Source organism: Rhinatrema bivittatum, chromosome 17 (assembly GCF_901001135.1).
Source record: "Rhinatrema bivittatum chromosome 17, aRhiBiv1.1, whole genome shotgun sequence".
NCBI lineage: Eukaryota > Metazoa > Chordata > Amphibia > Gymnophiona > Rhinatrematidae > Rhinatrema > Rhinatrema bivittatum.
In genome coordinates, this window is record NC_042631.1 from 4,902,337 (window position 1) to 4,925,291 (window position 22,955).

General features: G+C 43.1%; 1 protein-coding gene across 7 annotated transcripts in view; it reads left to right on the top strand.

The window, feature by feature from the left end:
* LRRC4C (leucine rich repeat containing 4C) overlaps nucleotides 1-22,955 on the top strand; it is a 983,140-nt gene that overhangs the window by 861,629 nt on the left and 98,556 nt on the right. Inside the window, exon 1 of one of the 7 annotated variants that reach the window (XM_029582725.1) lies at nucleotides 4,188-5,843. The exons of the other annotated variants lie outside the window; for them this stretch is intronic. The gene's annotated coding sequence lies outside the window, so the exon portion shown is untranslated. Of the gene's footprint in view, nucleotides 1-4,187; nucleotides 5,844-22,955 lie in introns of those variants that run through there. 7 annotated transcript variants of the gene reach the window in all.

Here is a 22,955-nt window from a genome sequence, read left to right on the forward strand (position 1 = left end):
ACCCTGGACTTGATTTTTATAAATGTCAGTCTATTGTCTGGTTATTCCCACAATCTATTTCTGAAGTTGTTCCCTGGTCAGATCACTGTTTACTCTCTTTTTTTTTTCTTATCCTGCCAATGAAGAGAATATCCTTGATTCTCCTTTTAGCCAATACATTGAGGAAAGAGGACATATTGAGACAGATCAGTTGAGGGATTTACTTGCATCAGCCTTATCTGAATTAAATCTTCAGTATGTGAATGAAGCCTTTGATTCATGGCATCTGCCTCTAACACAAGCGCTCAATAAATTGGCTCCCATGCGGCAGTTTAAGTTGCGTCACATAAAAAATGTCCCCTATTATTCCAATGAACTACATAGTGCTAGGCACTCATTATGTAGATCAGAATGTACTTGTGGCGATATCGCATGCCAACATCTTTGACAACCTATAGTCATCAGATGAAGCTATAAAGAAAGATGAAAAAACAGAGCAAACATTTATATTATGGTTCACATTTTCAGTTGGCAGGAAATAATGCTTGTGAACTTTTCAAATTTGTTGAATGTTTGACCCATCCATGAAATGATTCAGGTGTAAATAAGTATTTTGCACCAACATTATCTCGTTGTAATGACATTGTCATTTTTCTGCGATAAGATTGCCAAGATATGTGCTAATTTCTCTGGGCCCGCTGTTTGCTTGACAAAGCTCCCTGATAATATTCAGATACAATGGGACAATTTCACTGTGGTATCCCAGATTGAAGTCACTCAGTTTATTTCTAAATTGAATGCTGCCTCTTGCCCACTGAATCCATGTCCAACAGTAGTACTATAGGTCTTGAAAGATCTTATTTGCCCTGTGATCACATTGACCGTGAACTTATCACTTACAGAAGGGAAAACTGCCATATTTGTTAAAACAGCATCTATAAGACCACTGTTAAAAAAAAGCCTGGGCTTATCCAGTTGAATTTTCAATCTCTTTCCTGCCTTTTTTTTAATGAAAATTATTGAATTAGCTGTTTTGAACCAACCTATTTTCCTTCAAGACTATGATATTCTGGTTCAGTTCCAGTTTGGATTCTGTAAGACCTTAAGTACAGAGACCCTCTTGCTATCAAGTTTAGATATCTTTAGGAGATGGCTAAAGCCAGAAGAATGCTGGGCTGCATAGAGAGAGGAATAACCAGTAAGAAAATGGAGGTGATGATACCCTTGTTCAGGTCCTTGGTGAGGCCTCACTTGGAGTATTGTGTTCAGTTCTGGAGCATTTATCTCAAAAAGGATAGAGACAGGATGGAGGCGGTCCAGAGAAGGGTTACCAAAATAGTGTGGGGTCAGTATCAGAAAACCTATGAGGAGAGACTGAAGGATATGAATATGTTTACCCTGGAAGAGAGGAGGCACAGGGGAGATATGATACAGACCGTCAGATACCTAAAAGGTTTGAATGATGTGCAAATGTCAAACCTTTTCCGTTGGAAAGAAATCAGTAGAACTAGAGGTTATGAAATGAAACTCCAAGGAGGACGCCTCAGAACCAATGTCAGAAAATATTTCTTCATGGTGGTGGACGTCTGGAATGCCTTTCCAGAGGAGATGGTGAAAACCAAAACACTGAAAGAATTCAAAAGGGCATGGGATAAATACTGTGGAACCCTAAAGGGTGGAAATGAATGCATGGAGTAACGTGATTGTGCGGTGGTTATTACCCTTAACCAATAAGCCTTGATACTGTTGATGCAGCTCCATCATTGCTCTCTGCTTCAATGGCAGGAGGAAAAGGGAAATTGGATTTGTTCAGCAACCAAGGGTTCCGGCTTTTACAGTCTGGGGAAACAAATATGGGGGTAACTTGCTGATGTGGCGGTTACTACCCTTAACCATAAGGCATAAGAGAGAATTGGAGTCAACAGCATTCAACAAGGGCTAGTGTGGGGGTAACAGGGAACTGGATTCAAACAGCAACCAACAAGGGCCCTGAAGTTTATGGTTTGGGAAACATATAAGTATGGGGTAACCTACATGGCACAGCACAAACTACCATAAGCTTACTGGGCAGACTGGATGGACCATTTGGTTCTTTTCTGCCGTCGTTTCTATATTTCTATGATAATGGTCAAAGTTTTGTTAGTTTTACTGGATGTATCCACAGCCTTTGATACACTTAACTATCAGATATTGATTTTTTGACTGAGGCAATGTGGTATTTCCATGAATGTTTCAGATCTTATTTGTCTAAATGGTCCCAACTCATTAGAATTGGCTCTTGTAATCTAACTGGCAGATTTATGTCAACAAGAGTACCTCAAAGATCTCCTATGTCTGCCACACTGTTCAACATTTATAGGGCTCTTATCTGGACTGTGTTCAGGATACCATTTGTATGCTGATGACATACAATTTTATATTCCCATTTAAAATCTTGGTCTGAAACTGCAGACTCCCTGTCAGTCTGTCTGTTGGCTATGAAATGGTGGCTTTCACATAATACATTGGCCCTTAGTCTAAACAAGACTGAAGTTTTTGTTTTCCCCCCCCCCCCCAGCAATAAAATGTGAGGACATCATTTTGCCAATTCGCACTCAGGTGAAGGATCTAAAAGTAATTTTGGAGTCCCCTTCGTAAGGGGAGGATATTTCAAGCTCAAACTTCTACATAGCCTGAAATTGCTATTGAATCCACCAGAATTCTATTCTGTTTTGCAGTCTCTTTTACTCTCAAGCATGGATTATTGCAATTCAGTCTTGCAGAGAATGCATTTAAAGCACTCCAGATGTCACATAATGCTGCCATATGGGTAGTTACTGGACGTACATAACAGTATATAAGCTACACTGGCATCCAGTTGAATCCAGAATCAAATATAAAATTGCTATCTTGGTATATAAGAAGTTAGGTAAAAATGTCCTCCCTTGAATGAATGCAGTGCTCCCTATTTATAATTCTACTAGGTTGATCAGGTCCTGTTGAAGAGGTTTACTCAATGTACCATCCCCTCACCAAGTTCATCTGATAGAAATGTGTGATTGAACATTCTTATTTGCCAGCTCAGGGCTCTGGAACTCTTTGCCCGAGCAACTCCCTCTGACTACGTTGACAAAAACTTTTTTAAAGTTTCTTAAGACCTCTCTGTTTCAGCGGGCATTCGATTATGTTGATATGTCTCTTCTTCCAGTAAATAAGACGTGATCCACTTTGGTTAGGCAGTGTCGCCAATGAGGTATGAGCCTTTGTTTTTTGCCCTGTGGTTTGTGTTTTTATCAGTTTTGCTTAGCTTTGTTTCTTTTTTTATTTTTTATGAATGCTCAGATTTGTATGACTTGTGCATTGAATTCATATGTGCCACATATATTTTTAAAATAAATATCTCTTACAAATTAGCACATACTTCTGAACCACTGCCCAGAACATGCCTAGCCTGCCCTTTTTTCTACCAGTAAAATGTAGGTACAGAATGGAAAATACCCTCTCAACATTTATAAAATATCATATCTGCTGGTACATGCTATTTTTATATGCAAAACCCCTTTGAAAATGTACCCTTTAGATTGTAATTTGTAACTTACCTTGAGCTCAGATTTGGGAAGGCAAGTAATTAAATGTAATTTAAAAAAAAAGACACAAAGCAATTTTTTTGCTGTATACCCCCCTCTAAAATCAATTTGCAGATACACTGAATATGTTTTCTGTGAATTATTTGAGCTTGTAGAAACTTTGATAGGCATTCACTGCAGCCTAATTTAAATCAATGCCCCCGGCTGTTGGTATTGTGGGTAGGGGCTGGATTTTATGGGTCCCTTAGAAAAAAAAATGTTACCCGAGAAATAATTGACCTTTGAGATGACCTTGGGAAATCTGAGTGGATGTAAAACCTGGATATTCTATGGGGACACTGAGGACAACTTAATTTGAGGTAAAGGGAAAAAGCTGAATCCTTTCCCTGTGGCTGCTTTTGTAGCTTCTTGCTGAGAACCTTTCATGCACGGCAGGGAGTGCCTGCCTGTTTCGTTTCCCTGTCGTTTCTCTTTGAAGGCGCCGAGGTTGCTGGAGGTAAGCGGAAGGGCTTCACTGTGGCGCTGTGTCAGGCAGGTGGCAGCAGTGTCCCGTCGCACAGCTCCAGTCCCCCCTTTCACGGACATCAAGTGATCGTGCAGCTGACCAATCAGTGCCGAGATGATGGGAGGTAATTGGGTAATTGCGTTTTATTCATCGCAAGCAGAGAAAGGGAAGAAAAGGAGAGGAGGAAGAGGAAGAGGCGACAGCGGCGAAGGCAGCTTGACATCTGGAAATTGCCAGGACTGGAACTCTGAAGGCGGATGTGCCTGGTGGCAGGAGGGACCCTTCCAGCTCGGCGAGGATTTGGGCATCTGTGAGATGGAGCTAAGAACGCAGAGCGTGGGCGCTTAAGATATTATTATTATTATTATTATTATCATCAGTCGTCGCCTTCTTAATGCAAAGAAATGCCCCTGGGAGTGAATCATTTCAGGAGGAGGAGGAAGATAAGTGACAAATGACAGCTGAAATCCTGCAAAAAATCAACTGGTAGGTCCGGAGTGGATGCCACCGGGGCAGGGAGCCTGCGGTCGCAGGAGCCAGGGATTGTCTGCTGGAGAAAAGTTTCGGCCTCCCGGGTCCCAGCCGGAAAGAGGAGAAGCCGAGGGCTTTTGCAAAAAATAAAAAAAAAAGATACCGACTTCACCCGGGCGAGGACAGAAACCCGCGCTCTCCCTGGCTGCTTTTTTTGCCTTGCTGAGTCCTCAGAGTTGGATGCATGAAGACTGATTCACAAAAGTGTGGGATCCTTAGAAAAAAAAATGCGATTTAATCATTGGCAAGCGCTGGGAAATTGTTTTTTCTCGCTCCAGCACTGCCCTCCGCTTTAACGTGAAACGATGCAGCTGCAGAGGAGGTCGAGAGAAAGGAGGAGGATCCCATGGAGTTTGGAGGTCTGAATGGCTTGATTGCTGAATAAAAAAAAAAAAATCCCATTCCGCACTGGGTTGTGATCAGAAATCTAATCAGATCTTTGAAGAGGGGGGTGGAGGGGAGCCGAGAAAGAGGGGAGCAGGGGCCAGGAAAATAAGTTGATTGCTTTTTATTTTGCTCTTTCGCGATTGGCTTCAATTAGGCACGTAAAAGCTGGGGGATACTCTGAAGGATGACCCCTGCAGACCCCCGCCATGCCCTGTGGACCAGGAATGGAAGGGATTGACAGTGAGGGGAAAGAAGGGGGGAGGGGGGCAGAGAGCTGCACTTTGACCTGGGGAACTTGATGTGCCAGGCACGGGTCTGCAAAAGAGAAAAAAAAATCCAATGCAACGGGATCTGTGCAAAGAGGAGGCGTGAAAAATGGAGACGCGCAAGAACCCCCCAAGTGCTGGGCAGCTGTGAGAGAGAAACTGAAAAGGGGAAGGGGCAGGGTGGCAGTGCCACCCTCAGAAGAAAAAGTTTCCTGTTTTTTTTTTTATTTTCCACCCCCTCCAAAACAGAGGCGTCTTCAGCTGGGTCTGTCTTTTTTTTCTTTTTTTTTCCTGTTTTCCTGGAGGAGAGAGGTGTGGGGGTGGGGCGCAAGACCAGTACCTGGATCTGCAGGAAACCCGGTAAAGAAAAGTTCAGAGGCAGGAGAGAGAAATGGAGGAATCGAGGAAAAGGAATTTGGTGGTAATGTAAGCGGCAGGGCTGGCTTGGATCTGTGCTGGCGCGGACTGAGAGATTGATGGGAAATTGCAGCTGGATTTCTTTTTATGTTGGTGGCATTAGAGGCGATGCTTGCTGGGAGCAGCCACTGTTTCATCCTCTATTCTTTAAGCGCTCTGGATTTCCCATCTGGATATTCTGCCTGAAATACAGTGAGTGCCTTCTTCTTGCATTTTAAAGAGGGATGTGTAAGCCAGTGGTGGTGGTGGGGGATTTTTTTTTGGTTTTTTTTTTATCTCTCCTTCCAATCAAGATAATCGTTTGCCTGATAAAAAAAAAAAAAGTCTAATATTCCCTTACTGTTTCATAGCAGAAGCAATGATTCATATTTTTAAAGGGGGGGGGGGGGGACAGATTCTGATGTATTTTTCCATTGGGGTGCTAAATGCAGAGTTTGAGGACCTAGATTGGTCCAAGAGAAAAAGGGGACCAATGCAATCTGGAGCACTATGGCTTATTTTTCAGTTGGGCCAGTAAAAGATATCACAACTGGCCAAGACTCATCGAGCACTATAAGGGGAAACAAGTGCTGCATAAGTGCAAGGGCAAGGCACAGCAGCTTCATGCTCTGCCATTAAAAGCTGAAGAAGGGGATCAGTTCAACTTTCCTTATTTGAATTGACACTGGAATAACAACATGGTAAATGATGATAAAAAAAGACAGACCATTTATTGATGTTTGGAGTCCAGTTGTGTTTCTCTGGGCCCAAAATGGGGAAAAGATACTGGATAGCATGTGAGTGTGTGTGTGTGTATGTGTGTATGTGCGAGCGTGCACCCAGGCTGTACCATGTTCTCTTCTATATTATTCGTTTGCTCTCCTTTTCTCTGTACTGTTGGAATAAGAGAAACATCTTAAAATATTCCATGAATGAATCTCTCTCTCTCCTTCTCTCTCAAGGCTATTGTCAGAGAGAGATGTATTCTACAGCTCTTAGGCAATTTGCTGTGGTTTTGCTGTAAATCCTTCCTTTTCCCATAGGACTTCATGGGAGCTGTATGAGATTTACAGTTAATAAACAGGTAGGATTTGAAGGCATTAAGATTTAAACAGAAACAACCCCAACCTTGATGGATTTCGATGTATAATGGCAACTTATGACTCTTCATATACAGCAGTATATCCAATGGAAAAAAATCTGGTGAAATCAGTATCTTTCCTGCAATATTGTTCAAACTGGTTTCACGAGATCATTTTCTTCATTGGATACATGGCTATAAGTATATATAATATAGTTGTGAATTTGGCTTTTTTCCCCACAGGCTTAAACTAGAGTTCTTTTGTTATGCACAGTAAATGGTAAGGAAAAACATCAGTATTAAAACAATGATGACTTGAGTCTGGAACCGGGCTTTCTACAAGGTGACACTGGGTGGTAGATGCTCGTAAGGAAAAGAAATGCCTGATGTATATTCAGTACTAGAACAGGGCGGCATGGAGAATCCCTGCTATGATCATAGTGCGGTCTTTGTGCATTCTCTCACTGTTTCTAAGACAGATTAATTTGTACGAGCTCAGGGATTCCCTGGGTTTTATATACATTTTTGAAAGTGCTATTTAATAGGAGAGGTGCAAATTGTACCTACAGTTGTTGAGTCATGAAACAAAGATCCTTCTGTGCCGATTGCTTTCGCGAAAGTTAGGTCATCAGTGTCCCAAATGCATCCGCCCTGACGTCAAGGAAATAGAATGTGCAAGCTGCTTGAAGGAGCCGAGTGCTCTCCTGTTAGCTTCTGCGCTGTTAGTACTTGATATAGTGAGCCAGGCAGGCAGATGCTTAAGGGACTGGGAATAAACATTTGCCATCAAAATAGATGTTTCTGGCCACATTTGCAGTACTGTATTTCTTGATAATAGAAAGTAATGCAAGCGCAGTTCTCATTCCAGCTAATCTGTTTTTCTGGGCACATGCTTCCCATTGGGATACTGAGTGGGCAATAACTTTGTCAACCTGTAAGAAAATAATCACATTGGCTTGCAGACTTCCTGTGGGTTTCTGCATATGTTATCATATTCTCTGCTGTTCTTTGGGTTGTATTTATGTATGCAGTTCCCGAGGAAGACTAAAGTTATGTTCACAGGTTAGTCATTCAGCATTCAGGACTTTGAGAGCAGAAGTTTGTGTTTACATATGTGTACGTGTATGCATGTACATATGTAACTATATGTGTGTATGAATCTATCTATCTATATATTAGCGAAAAAAAATAGATATAACCAATCATGCCCAAGTCATATTGTATGCCTTTCTTCATCCATTTCTAGAACTTTAAGCCCAGGCAAACAATTGTGATCAATGTCACAAAGGCAAGAGAGCAACTTTTACAGCAACTGGTGACATCACATAGGCACTCTGATGGCTGCACACTCACTAAAACAGCCAGGAATAAGCAAGACCTTTTACAAAAATAGTGACAAGCATGCAAAGCATACGCAAAACACTCAAAATAATGGCTGTCCATGAGATGCTCGTTCTTACCAGTTCACACGCATGGTTGCCATGACTCCCTTTTATCCATTTCTAATGTGTGTTTACCCAAAATACCTGAAGTGAGCTTAGTTTTCTTGCATTATCTCAAGTTCTGTGGCCCCATATTCCATGCACTTCCTTCCTGAGACAGCTACACCTCATTGAAACCCCTGTAGAGACTGATGGACTATGATAAAGCAACAGGAGCCTGGAGGAGCTGCTGTCACACCTTGCTGCATCAGCACCTGAGTACACAGGAGCAGAGAATGCTCTGTTTTCAGAACAGATCCCTGATTAATTCAGGGGATTAAAAAAAAAAATCAAAGCCATATTTGTGCAGTAAAGTAGGCCAAGAGGCTCGCAGAAAGCCCTCTGAAGCCACAAGCCCGGTATTCCTGTAGTCCCCTGTGCATTGAGAGTTGGTCCAGTAGCAGCGAGAGGGAACTTTCAGATGTTTGTGGGCAAAATACTCATCCCATTTACCTGCCTGGTCAGGGTTTTATTAACTTCCTGTTGACCAATTTCATTTTTGGAAGGCTAAACTTTCAGTAAAACAGATAAATTACATAAATGCGTCAAAGTATTCCACAGGGTTAAGACAATTTGTAGAAACAGAAAGATCCAAACAATATTATATAATTCTGGGGATTATGGCTTAACAATCTCATTACCCTTCATTAATAAGGTACCACATTAAAACTAGAGTTGACAAAACCTCTCTTGCTTGATTGTCTTTGAGGATCAGGAATAGAGTTGCAGCATTGGTTTGTTTTGCATGCATTATCCTGCAGATGCCTGGGTAGTCTGAGCCATGCACACACTTGTTCTGACGATTGACACCCAGGAAACAGATTTAGGTTTGGAGCTGCTGCAGCCTTCACCTTTCTCAGGGCTGGCGCTTCCATTAGGCAAGCTAAGTGATTGCCTAGATCACCAACTCGGGGCGGGAAAATCCTGCCAACATGAGGCCCAGAAGAGCGTTGTGCCAGAGCCAAAAAGCCCACTCTGCTGGAGCCACAGCTGCCATGGGAGGGAGCACTGGGCTGGAGCCACAGCTGCCATGGGAGGGAGCAGTGTGCTGGAGCCACAGCTGCCATGGGAGGGAGCGCTGTGCTGGAGCCACAGCTGCCATGGGAGGGAGCAAGAGCAGTGTGCTGGAGCCACAGCTGCCATGGGAGGGAGCAGTGTGCTGGAGCCACAGCTGCCATGGGAGGGAGCAAGAGCAGTGTGCTGGAGCCACAGCTGCCATGGGAGGGAGCAAGAGCAGTGTGCTGGAGCCACAGCTGCCAGGGGAGGGAGCAAGAGCAGTGTGCTGGAGCCACAGCTGCCATGGGAGGGAGCGCTGGGCTGGAGCCACAGCTGCCATGGGAGGGAGCGCTGCGCTGGAGCCACAGCTGCCATGGGAGGGAGCGCTGCGCTGGCACCACAGCTGCCATGGGAGGGAGCGCTGCGCTGGCGCCACAGCTGCCATAGGAGGGGGGAGCGCTGCGCTGGAGCCACAGCTGCCATAGGAGGGGGGAGCGCTGCGCTGGAGCCACAGCTGCCATAGGAGGGGGGAGCACTGCGCTGGAGCCACAGCTGCCATAGGAGGGGGGAGCACTGCGCTGGAGCCACAGCTGCCATAGGAGGGGGGAGCACTGTGCTGGAGCCACAGCTGCCATAGGAAGGGGGAGCACTGTGCTGGAGCCACAGCTGCCATGGGAGGGGGGAGCACTGTGCTGGAGCCACAGCTGCCATGGGAGGGGGGAGCACTGTGCTGGAGCCACAGCTGCCATGGGAGGGGGGAGCACTGTGCTGGAGCCACAGCTGCCATGGGAGGGGGGAGCACTGTGCTGGAGTTGCTGTCAATAGGTGAGCTGGCTGAGGGGGGTGCATGACCAAAGGTTTGCCTAGGGTACCAAATGTCTTTGCCTTGGCCCCTCTTTCTCAGGTTTTCTCAAGGGCTGTTACTCACTGTGGATTTTCTCTTCACTGAAAATGCTGCTGGGTGCCAGTCTGTGCAGTGGCCTTGATTATGGCTAGGAGTCTTTTAAAGTTGCAGAGTCAAATGTTTCCTTATTTTTTTGACAAAAGGAAGCTTTGTTTGTGATGCTGAATATGAAGAGAAAACAATCTATGGAATGGTTTAGTGTTTTCTTTACAATGGGAGACAGGAGTTGTCTGAAAAGAAAGTTTCCTTCTGCTGAGTGTGGGTTTTTTTTAATGGAGGTGAGCCCCATTTTAAGTGAAACCTCGCTGGGTAGTACTGGCTAGTTTAATAGCTTCCTTTGGCTAACTTTGTCCTACAGTTTACATTCCTGTTAGATATATGAAATTAAAGTAAGATTGCATTTGCTGTACAGTAAAATAAACGAAAAGTCCTGCTTTTCCCGTAGCCTGCAGCTGCGGTTATTCCTGCTTTCCCTTGGTAACTGTCAGCCTGCAGGGGCTCCTGGAGAACGCCACAGCTTCAGGTTCATGGCTGCAGATTGCCCACGATCGCCGAGCAGCTGCAGGAGATCTGCTGGCATGAGAGAGAGAGAGAGGTTTCTGCGGGGCAGGAGGGCGCCCGAGCCACCAGCAGAAGCCGGGGGGGCGGGGACCGTGATTTTCCATTTGAGGTGGGAGAAGCCGCTTTGTAGTTGTGGTCCCCATGTTACCATGGTGATTGTTCAAGGCCTAAGTTGAGCTCCCCACCCCAGGTCTCCTGCTGGACACCAGTCCCCCTTTCATGGGGAACTCCTCGCCTGCATGCAGAGCCGCTCCTCCCTGCGCTCTGCATTCTCTCCATCTGCTGGTGGAATGGGCGCCTAATTAAGCAGAAGTATGGATGGGAGTGGAGTGCGATGCCTGCTTTTGTTGACAGGACACATGGACTATTACAGCATTTTGTGTAGCAGTGATATGTTAATTGGATGGCTCCAGGCGAGCGAACGGTAGCTGTCTCCCACAATTAGAGCGATGAAGCTCCTGCCAGTGACTCCGTGGCTGAAACCACTGGGAGGATTAAAAGGCAGGACAGGTGGGGCGGGGGGAGGGGGGTTTGCTTCTGTGTAAATAGGAGGAGTTCTTGTCTGCATTTGACTGCATACAGTATTCTCCCATCTGTTTCTCAGCAGCAATGGACAGAGAAAGAAGAGGTTGTTCAGTGGCTTTTTTTTGGGGGGGTGGGGGGGGAGTGTAAGGTAAAGAGAGGATTGGATAAAAGAAAATGCAAAAAGTGGGAGAAGATGGGCGAGGAGGATGAGAGGAGGCAGAATGGGATGCATTGCAATAAGATCTGGCAGCTTTGTCGCTGCTGCAGATGATGCACGCCACACGTGGAAGTGACACAGAAGGGCGCAGGGCACCAGGAATGGAAGCAGCACCTGCAGACTCCATGCAGAACATGAGGGCAGGCGTGCATTGCCACGGCATATTTATTTTTAAGTATGTTGTCGCTTCGTGAAAGAAGAGGATTCTGTGCATGGAAATCTTACACAGGAGCTGCATCTGTCCGATGGGAATGTAATGCAGGAACATCTTCACTTGTCCAACAAATTAAGAAATACAGCTATAGCAAGAGTTTACCGCTACCTTTTTTTTCTTTTCCAGTTTAATCTATAGCATATTGAAACAAAACCTTGGCCAATAAATGAAGAGCCGCGTCAGCAAATGCTATGCTAATCCCTCTAATGTTTTTACACTTCTGTGAATTGTCAGTTTCCTGGAGCAATGGCTCTTCCTCATACTCTGCTCCTGGTTATGTGGGGTGCGGAAACCAAATTATCTTCGTCCTTACACAGATGTCTGTGAATACATTTTCTGAATATTCATGGTGTTTATGCTGAAGAAGATTCAGAGGAAACATGAACAAACAAATCCTTCTTTCCTGAGAGCTTGGAAGATGCCTGGAATAAGCTATGAGCAGAAGTCCTGAGACAGAATTCAAGCATGCTTTGGAAAGATATAGAGGATGGTTATAGGAACACAGTTAGGAGATAGTATTGCAAACAATCCACCTTTCATCCCTCCAAGAACAATGACGAGGAGTGAGGAGGAAAATGATTGGTACATAAAAGAAGTACTAGTGACACCATAAATCATGGGGTAACTAGGTGGGAACCAGCAAGCTACGACTCCCCAGACAGAAACCGGGTCAATGCTGGCAGGTTAATGGTAACTAGGTATTGTCTAGCAAAGCGATAAGGAAAAACCAAAGGACAAATAAAGAAACATAACCCATTAACAATGCAGACCATCAGGAAGTCAAATTGGAATCAACTACAACTTCCCAGATACCAATTGGGTTGATGCTGGTACGTTGGTGCTGGTCAGTTGCCATCCAGGAAAATAGGACCTAGACAGCTGTTAAGGCAACAGCCTCGTTAGTTTTGGTAGTTGTTTAGTCTATTAGAAAACTTGGTTGCAAGAAGGGAGGGTGGGAATTGAAGGACAAGTTGCTGTGTGTTTGATTAAATATAATAACTTGTATACTTATTTATCTGGATGGTAGAGAACCAAAGAGGAAAATAAAACTGACTTGGCTAAGAATCAATATCCTGCAAGCAGTCAAACAGCTATGGTTGGCAGCTAGGATACATCCTTATCAGTGTAGACCAAACTGAGTAGACAAGATGGCCAATGGTCTTTACCAGCCATCTTCTATTACGTTACTATGGGCTTGTTGCAGTCAGTTGCTGACTAGTGATGGGATCCTTGGTTCTTCTCATAGCTGATGAGTATTTCCATTGCTAATGAAAACGGGACCAGCCCAGAGCTTTAGCAGTGGTGCAGTGTCCTTCCGTATGAGAGTAGCCAAACCTGGCTTTGCTCTTCTGCCTGCTGGGGATAATTGACGACTGTAGGGTGTGAGAGTTCCAGTCATCACCCAACCACAACACCTGACTATCTGGTACAAAGTTCACCTGTAACGGGTTCTGTGTTCCAGGTCAACGGTTGTCACTATGATGCCTATGCTAAAACAGGGGAGGGATACAAAATGGGGAGGAGGGGTAGCTAACTTACAAGCAAAAGGTCATGGTTTCAAAGTCTCAATAGATCCTGAATTCAATTGAATTGGAAACCCTACCACTATTTTCCCACCACCAAAAATACATATGGAAGGTCTAAAAGAGAAGTTATTTTAATTAAAAATGCTAAAATGATAGTGTATAAAGGTGTTTTGACATTATGAATTGTCTGATTAGTTGTCTTAGAGATATAAGAACATAAGAAATTGCCATCCTGGGCCAGACCAAGGGTCCATCAAGCCCAGCATCCTGTTTCCAACAGTGGCCAATCCAGGTAACAATTACCTGGCAAGTACCCAAACATTAAGTAGATCCCATGCTGCTAATGCCAATAACAGCAGTGGTTATTCCCACAGGGGTAGATTTTCAAAGGGTTACACGCGTAACACTTTAACCCCCCCCCCCCCCCGCGCATGCCAAGACTATTTTGCATAGGCTTGGCGGCGTGCGCAAGCCCCAGGAAGCACATATGTCCCAGGGCTTTGAAAAAGGGGTGGGGTCATGGGCGGGGCTCTAGTCCGGGGGCGGAACCGAGGCCTCCGGCACATGGCTGTGCCAGGGGCTGGCGCACCGGCAGCTGGCAGAGGCAGGCGTAACTCCTTGAAATAGGGTAGGGAGGGATTTACATAGGGCTGGGGGGTGGGTTAGATAGGGGAAGGTGGGGGGGAGCAGAAGAAAAGTTCCCTCCGAGGCTGCTCTGATTTTGGAGGGAATGGAGAAAGCCATCTGGGCTCCCCTAAGTGTGCACCCCCTTGCATGCACTGACCCTGGATTTTATAACATGCATGTGGCAGTGCGTGCCTGTTATAAAATTGGGTGTACATTTGTGCGTGCCGGGTAGCGCGCACAAATGTAGCCCGCACGCGCTCGTTTAAAAATTTGCCCCAAGTCAACTTGATTAATAGCAGTTTATGGACTTCTCTTCCAGGAATTTATCCAAACCTTTTTTAAATCCATCTACAGTAACTGCCCTAATCACATCCTCTGGCAACAAATTTCTGAGCTTAATTATGTGTTGAGTGAAAAAGTAATTTCTCAGTTTGTTTTAAATGTGCTACTTGCTCACTTCATAGAGTGCCCCCTAGTCCTTTCATTATCTGAAAGAGTAAATAACTGATTCATATTTACCCATTCTAGACCTCTCATGATTTTATAGACCTCTATCATATCCCCCTCAGCCATCTCTTCTCGTTGCTGAATAGCCCTAACTTCTTTCCTCAGAGGATAGCCATTCCATTCCCTTTATTTCCACTAGTAGTAGTGCACCTATACTGTAGTGCTCTGTGTGGTCTGTTCTTTCTGGTACATAAAACCTGCTATTCCTGCTACATTCCAATAGCCCTGTCAACTGTTGTTCTATCGTGTGTGTTTGTGAACCAGCAGCCAGGTCAGTTCTGAGGGTTTAGTCAAGTGTATGCAAATTGATGGAAATCGCATGCCACCAAACTCATGAATGAAAAGTAGTAATGGAACATCCAAATTAGACTTATAGCTATGCAAATTGGAATTTCTCAAATACTTGACCTGAAGATTAGTTTGAGACCCCATACATTACAATTTACCAGAAGCCATCTGCTTAGGAGGGAAACTCTCCCTGACAGAATGCAATATTAAGAAGAGCACTAGCAGTGAATTTGAGTGATTGAGATCATAGCCCACATATCCTGGTTTAAGAACAAGGTTTGTTCATGCCATGCTATGAGTAAAACAAACCCATTTGGAGACACTAACCTGAGATAAGTGAAAGGTGAGAGAGTGTTAATAATAGATTGCATACTAGAAGGTTCAAAGCAAGCATAGAAAACACTGGAAAAGCATACGAGTGTGGATTCTTCAAGCCAGAGCTGGAGATAAACTGCACGGGACTGTTGTGGCTGGGTGCAAGCTACTATTGTCAGAAAACCAGAATACAGAAGGGCACAGTAACTAGCAAGGGTGTAAACCCTACAGAGAAAACATGAAATCACAGCATTGCAGAACATGAAGAAATGATGGCATGGGGTAGATTTCATAACAGGAAACCATACATGGGGTAAAAGAGAAATGTACAAAAAACATTTTATTTACTGACTATGCTCCTGCCCCTGATGGGTTTTCCCCATCTGCTGGCTTAAGGGAAAAATGCCCCCCCTAAGTGACTGTTTTGTTTTCAATGCAATCTGAGACCAGGGGAATATGTGAGAAAGATAAAGAAATCATATCAATGCCTCAGCTATCCCTGGTCTTATTACAAAGAACTTCCAAGTGTGCCCCGATGTGTTGCCTGTGTGTAGTGCACCTTACAAGCTCCAGAATGAAGCGATCTTGGGTGCAATGCAAAGCGCTGGCAGCAAATCGACCCTAGCATCTCCTGGCTTAGAATGAGGTTCGGTCCTACTGTTAGTTAGGTGCAAATGAAACCCACTTGGAGGCACTAAGCTGACGGAAGTGAGTCTGAATCCATTCTTATCCAGAAGATCTTGGCTCTCAGCCACTGGTATTACCTCAGGCACGATAAACAGAGCAGTGGTTACTTAGCATGAGTCTTGGCTTTGTCTTACATACGTATATAAATCTCTGTCTGTGCTTAGCTCAGGTTTTCCTCATCTCCTTAGAGTACATTTCAAAAAGGTTCTCTTTTTTAATTAAAAAAGAAAAGTTCTCCCAAGCATCTGTCACACCATCTATGATAGCCAAATGTAGAGTCACCCAAAAGAAAGCTAACCAACACAAGTGAAATGGTTAAAGAATAATTATTGTGGGGCAAATACATGCACATGGTTTACAGCGTAGCATCCATAAAAGCCATAGTAATAAATCAGTCCAGTAGTTAAATCTTTGTTTACTAAGCTCTTGAGGTTTCTTGTAATTGAATTGTAGAGTGACTTGTGAGCCATTTTGGAGAATGGAACCCAAATGGTTAAGAAAAACCACATCATTTAACCTTGTAAATACATTATAAATCTCTCTAGGGTACGCAGGTATTTGTTTTAATTAGAGATGAGCAGACAACCTCTCTACTTGCATTTTCAAAGCAATAGCCCTGTTGTTGTAAAACGGTTCCATTGCGAGCAGATAAATAATGCATGGGAAGATAAGACAGCCCAGCTATTTCACTGGTCTGTTCTGGAATCAGTGATTGAAAAGCCTGTATTATAGTTCAGTGCCAGGGAAGAAGGAAAGCATTATCAAGTTCTTTATTTTTATTTTAATATTTTTTTTAAAAGCAGTCCTCCCACTGACAGTTGAAAAGCTAAGCCAGTGTGAAGGACTGTTCTGCAGTAGGAAGCGTGGGGAATTATAAGGCATAACGCGTCTATTAAATCCAAGCATTTCACAGACTAAACATTTCATAACTCTCAGGGTGTTATTTTTAAACATGACAGAGGGAGTCTGCTTTCAAAAGGGAGAAACACAAACGCTGTAGCTCTTTCCCAAGCTGCGTGCTTATTTTTCTGTGTGCGTTGGCTAAATTGAGATGGGGAACCCACACTTCAGTAAATGCCTACTTAGTGAAACGTAAATCTGCCAATTGTTTGAGAATTTGATTTCCTCCCATTTGAACCATGAGCCTGGGGAATCATCATAACGTACCTCACATTCAGGGCCGGAGGAATCACTGGGCGAGCTAGGCCTGTGCCTAGGGGGCGCCACGGCAGGCGGCAGAATTTTGAAAGGGCAAAAAGTGCCCTTTCAAAATTCCGCCAGCCCCCGCCTCACCCTGCCTCCCCCCCCCCCCCCCCCCACCCAGTGTCACCCTCCCATCGCCCCCCTGGTAGTCCAGCGGAGGGCTTTGGAGCGATCTGCCACTCCCGGGGCCTCAGCTGCCACTAATCAAAATGGCGCTGATGGCCTTTAGTCCCCTACCATGTGACAGGGGCCAACCGATGGCACCAGTAGCCCCTGTCACATGGTAGGGGCTGAAGGCCACCAGCGCCATTTTGATTAGTGGCAGCCGACGACCCGGGGGCAGCAGATGGCTCCCGGGTCCCCCGCTGGACCACCAGGTTATTTGTGAGTTTTCTTTTGGGGGGGGGAGTTGGGAGGGTGGGGGGAGGAGTCGGGGCTGCGACCGGGGATGGGGCTGGGGGGCGGCGCAAGGCTTGAAGGTGCCCAATCCCCTTGCACCAGCCCTGCTCACATTCTGCAGAGGCAAGAGGGCATAAGCAGAAGAAATTTGTAGTGGAAATTTGTAGACCTCTATCATATCCCCCCTCAGCTGATTCTTCTCCAAAATGAACAGCCCTAACCTCTTCAGCCTTTCTTCATAGAGGAGCCATTCCATGCCCTTTATCATTTTGGTTGCCCTTCTCTGTACCTTCTCCATCGCAACTATAACTTCTTTGAGATGAGGCGACCAGAATTGTACACAGTATTCAAGGTGAGGTCTCACATTGGAGCAATATAGAGGCATTATGACATTTTCTGTTTTATTTACCATTCCCTTCCTAATAATTCCTAACATTGTTTGCTTTTCTGACTGCTGCAGCGCATTGAGCCGACGATTTCAAAGTATTATCCACTATAATGCCTAGATCTTTTTCCTGGGTGGTAGCTCCTAATATGGAACCCAACATTGTGTAACTATAGCATGGGTTATTTTTCCCTATATGCATCACCTTGCACTTGTCCACATTAAATTTCATCTGCCATTTGGATGTCCAATCTTCCAGTCTCACAAGGTCCTCCTGCAATTTATCACAATCCACATGTGATTTAACTACTGAATAATTTTGTATCATCTGTAGAGTTGATTACCTCACTCATCGTATTCCTTTCCAGATCCTTTATAAACATATTGAAAAGCACCGGTCCAAGTACAGATCCCTGAGGCACTCCACTTTTTACCCTTTTCCACTGAGAAAATTGACTATTTAATCCTACTCTGTTTCCTGTCTTTTAGCCAGTTTGTAATCCTGAAAAGGAAATTGCCTCCTATCCTATGACTTTAGTTTTCTTAGAAGCCTCTCATGAGGGAGTTTGTCAAACACCTTATGAAAACCCAATACACTACATCTACTGGTTCACCTTTTATCTACATGTTTATTAAACCCTTCAAAAAAAAATTAAGCAGATTTGTGAGGCAAGTCTTCCCTTGTCTTCCCTTGAGTAAATCCATGCTGACTGTGTTTCATTAAACCATGTCTTTCTATATGCTCTTTGATTTTGATCTTTAGAATAATTGCCACTATTTTCCCGGTACTGAAGTCAGGCTCACTGGTCTATAGTTTCCCGGATTTCCCCTGCAGCCCTTGTTAAATATTGGGGTTACATTGGCCACACTCTGGTCCTTCAGGTACAATGGATGATTTTAATGATAGGTTACAAATTTTAACTAATAGATCTGAAATTTCATTTTTTAGTTCCTTCAGAACCCTGAGGCGTATACCATCTGGTCCAGATGATTTCCTCCTCTTTAGTTTGTCAGACTGGCCTGCTACATCTTCCAGGTTCACCATGATTTGGTTCAGTTCATTTGACCACATGTTTATTTATATCCTCAAAAAAAGTAGCAAATTGGTGAAGTAAAATTTCCCTTTGTTAAATCCATGTTGGCTTTGCCCCATTAAACTATGCTTATCTATATGTTCAGCAGTTTTGTTCTTTATGATAGTTTCTACCATTTTTCCTGGCATAGATGTCAGACTCACTGGTCTATAGTTTCTTAGACTACCCCATGATCCCTTTAAAAAAAAAAAATTGGTATTACATTGGCAACCCTTCTGTTTTCAGGTACCATAGACAATGTTAATGATAGTTTACAAATTTCCAATAGCAAGTCCGTAATTTCATTTCTCAGTTCTTTCAGCACTCTGAGACATATACCATCTGATTCAGGTGATTTGCTGATCTTTGGTTTGTCAATTTGCCCTAGTACATTTTTGAGGTTCACTGAGATTTATTTCATTTCCTCTGAATTATCACCTTTGAATATCATTTCTGGCCTGGGTATATCTCTTACATCTTCCTCAATGAATACTGAAGTAAAGAATTTATTTAGTCTCTCTGCTATGGCTTTGCCATCCCTAAGTACCCTTTTTATCCCTTGACCATCTAATGGTCCACCTTGACTCCCTTGCAGGCTTTTTACCGCAAATGTACCTGAAAGCATTTTGTTATGAGTTTTTTGCTTCCACGGCAAGCTTCTTTTCTAATTCTCTCTTTGCTTTCCTTATCAATGCTTTGCATCTAATTAGCCAATTCTTATGTTGTTTCTCCATTTCAATCTCTTTTCCATTTCTTTAAAGATGTTCTTTTAGCTATAATAGCCTCTCTCACCTCACCCTTTAACCATGCCGGTAGTCGTTTAGACTTCTTTCCACCTTCTAATTTGTGGAATACATCTGGTCTGGGCTTACAAGATGGTGTTTTTAAACAACGACCATGCCTGATCTAAACTCTTAACCTTTGTGGTTGCTCCTTTCAGTAGATTTCTTTAGTGCCCTCCCTCCAGTTATAAAGTCAAATTTGATCATATTGTGATCATTGTTGCCAAGTGGCTCCAATACAGTTACCTCTAGCACCAAATTCTGTGTTCCAGTAAGGACCAGGTCTAAAATAGTTTCACCTCATCTTGATTCTTTTATCAGTTGCTCCATGAAGCAGTCATTTATTTCATCTAGGAACTTTACCTCTCTAGAATGTCCTGATGTGACATTATCGAGTCAATATTGGGGTATTTGAAATCACCCGTTATTACTGTGCTGCTGATTTTGTTAGCTTCCCTAATTTCTTGTAGCATTTCATTCTTTGTTCTGGCCAGATGGTTGGACACCACCACTGTTATTTTATTCCCGTCTTCACCTGGAATTTCTACATATAAAGATTCAACATTGCATTTTGTTTCCTGCAGAATTTTTATCCTATTTCATATATAAGGCCGCCCCTCCCCCAATTTGATCCATCCTGTCATTTCAATATAATTTGTACCCTGGTATCACAGTGTCCCATTGGTTAACCTCCTTCCATCAGGTCTCGGAGATGCCAATTATATCTACCTCTTCTTCCAGTGCTAATCACTCTAACTCTCCCATCTTAGTTTTTAGACTTCTAGCATTTGTATACAGACATTTCAAAGTGTGCTTTTGTTTGTAATAACAACCTGCTCATCTGTTGATAGGGGTAATTTGGAATCTTTCTGCACTTTACTTAAAGACTCTTGGACCACTTTGGCATTTATTGCAACCTATTTACCCTCTTCTCTTAATATCCTTAAAAGATACATCATTATGAGCCATACGCTTCTGAGTGACTGCTTTCCTCCCATCATCTAGTATAAAAGCTGCGCTATCTTCTCTTTGAAGGTTAATGCCAGCATTGTTTGCACATATATCTCATGCATATTCATTGTGGATATTCTGAAAACCAGACTTGTTTGTGGCTCTCCAGGACTGGAGTTGCCTACCCCTAGTTTATAGTAACTTGGTAACTGACAGCAGAAAAAGACCATTTGATCCACGTCATGTAAAACATTTTACATTTTCAAGAATACAGAAACAGTCCATAAAATTGCTGTTCTTTCATTATACAGTGGATATCATTCAGGATTGGTTGAGTAGTTGGCAAAGCCCAGTCACATTTTCATGGCACGGGTACGGAAGAAAGCTTTCAGGAACACTGAAAGCATTTACAAAGTCCCTGCTACATATGTAATGGTTTGTTCCATACATTACTTGAACACATTATTCATACAGAAACTTAGTACTGGTTATGTTACAACAAAAAATGCTATATGTATTTGATATGAAAAAGTGTAGAGTCCTGTACATCTGTAGAAATACCTTCATGTTAATAAATGAGTGTAGTTGCCATGTTACTCCAATGGATAGAAATAGGGATCAACAAACAAGAAAAGTGAATGTATCTGTGAACTTTCTCTTTTTGTCTTTGCTTTCTCTCATATCTCATGTGCATTGCTGGAAAACAAAAATTAGCAGTGGTGCCTAGAAATGGCAGCACTTTTTCTCTATTAATTAGAATATTTTTAAAATGCTTACTCTGACATTTCTGTTTCCCATTGGGATAAATTTGAGCTCTTTCTTCCAGTTATTTGCTTTTGCTAGCAGGTTTTGTTTTGCTGTACATTTCAAATTATTAAATTGTGCTGAATTTAATTATTTATTTTTGAGATTTAGCGCTTTGCAACACATTTCAGAGTCTTGCAGATCCCTTCCCCAAGAGCTTATAGCCTAAGCCTGTACTTGATATAGTGCTAGATAATGTAACTTACCAATATGAATGGGGGGAAATGTTGGCCATATAATTGCTTATCTTTCAGCTTTTTTCTTCCACACTTACGCTGTATAATCTTTGTCCACCTGTAGATTTATATAATCCTTTTCAGCCTCTAAGGTTTATTTTGTGCAAAATGTGTTGCATGAAGAAATAGTCCATTGAATTGTAGGGCAATAGTCAACATTGTGGCTGCTCCAGGGAGAAAAAAGCATTTTGTTCCTCAAATTACTAATTCATTTTCGGTAAAGGGGTTAAGTTGGTGACAACAGGATCGAGTTAGTAAGACATACAACAACATTTCCTTCTTTTATTCCTTATTCCTCATATTTAAGTTCTTTTTAGCCTGACTTCTTCATATAATTTAGTTTTGCTTATAACATGTTTGAGAAGAATGGAAGTTAGGGAGCATCCATAAAGAGAGAGTGAGGAACTGGAGTAAAATAACATGCTATTAAATGCATTGGAGTCAGCATCTACATACTCAAGCTAATGGAGGAGAATATGTGACTGTGACTCTTCAGAAAGTGGTTTTCTGTAGAAAGAGCAGTATATTATTTTGCTACAGAAACGTAGAATTTATTTGTTGCCTGCATTGATGGGTTTAAAAAATTGGCTATTTTGTCAAGTCTTTACAAACTAATTATGAGAGTTGTGCTATATGCTGCTGAGTTGTATTTATTATTGTATGTAATTTTGTTACTGTTTTATATTGTACTTTTTATTGTTAACCACTTTGATTGTATGATGATATATCAGACAAAGTAACTAACCAACTAACTAACTTTAGTTCTTATTCTAAAATCACCCCTGGGTAACTCTGTAACCCTGTTCCTCTGCTAGCAAGACATGGAAGAAATACATATACATAATGCCAGTGAAGCTCTGTCCGCAGCATAGAATGGGTTTCTGGGGTAAATCAGTGCTTTGTCCTGCTACCAGTAAAAGCTAAATACTCCAGAATGTAAATCAGGAAATGTTAAAGGGGTTCAGTGTTTTAAGCCACATATAGTAAAGATACTGAAGTCCATATTCAGTGCATTTTTCTGGTTAAGTTTGGCACTTAGCCAGATAAATGTCTGTATTTGAAAATCTCACTGATTTGACCATCCCATTTTGATTATTTACAGGCTGATACAGTACAGTGCGCTCCTTCGGAGCACACTGTTAGCCTGCTCTGAGACGCGCGTTTTCCCTTACCCCTTATTCAGTAAGGGGAGGAAAAAGCGCGTCCAACCCGTGGCACCTAATAGCGCCCTCAAAATGCAAATGCATGTTGATGGCCCTATTAGGTATGTGCGCGGGATACAGAAAGTAAAATGTGCAGCCAAGCCGCACATTTTACTTTCAGAAATTAGCGCCGACCCACAGACACCAGGAAAGTGCACAGAAAAGCAGTAAAAACTGCTTTTCTGTGCACCCTCTGACTTAATATCCTGGTGATATTGAGTCTGAGGTCCCGAAGAGAAAAAAAGTTGAAGAAAAAAAATAATTTGAATTCGGCCCGCGGCTGTCGGGCCGAAAACCGGACGCTCAATTTTGCCGGCGTCCGGTTTCCGAGCCCGTGGCTGTCAGCGGGCTCGAGAACCGA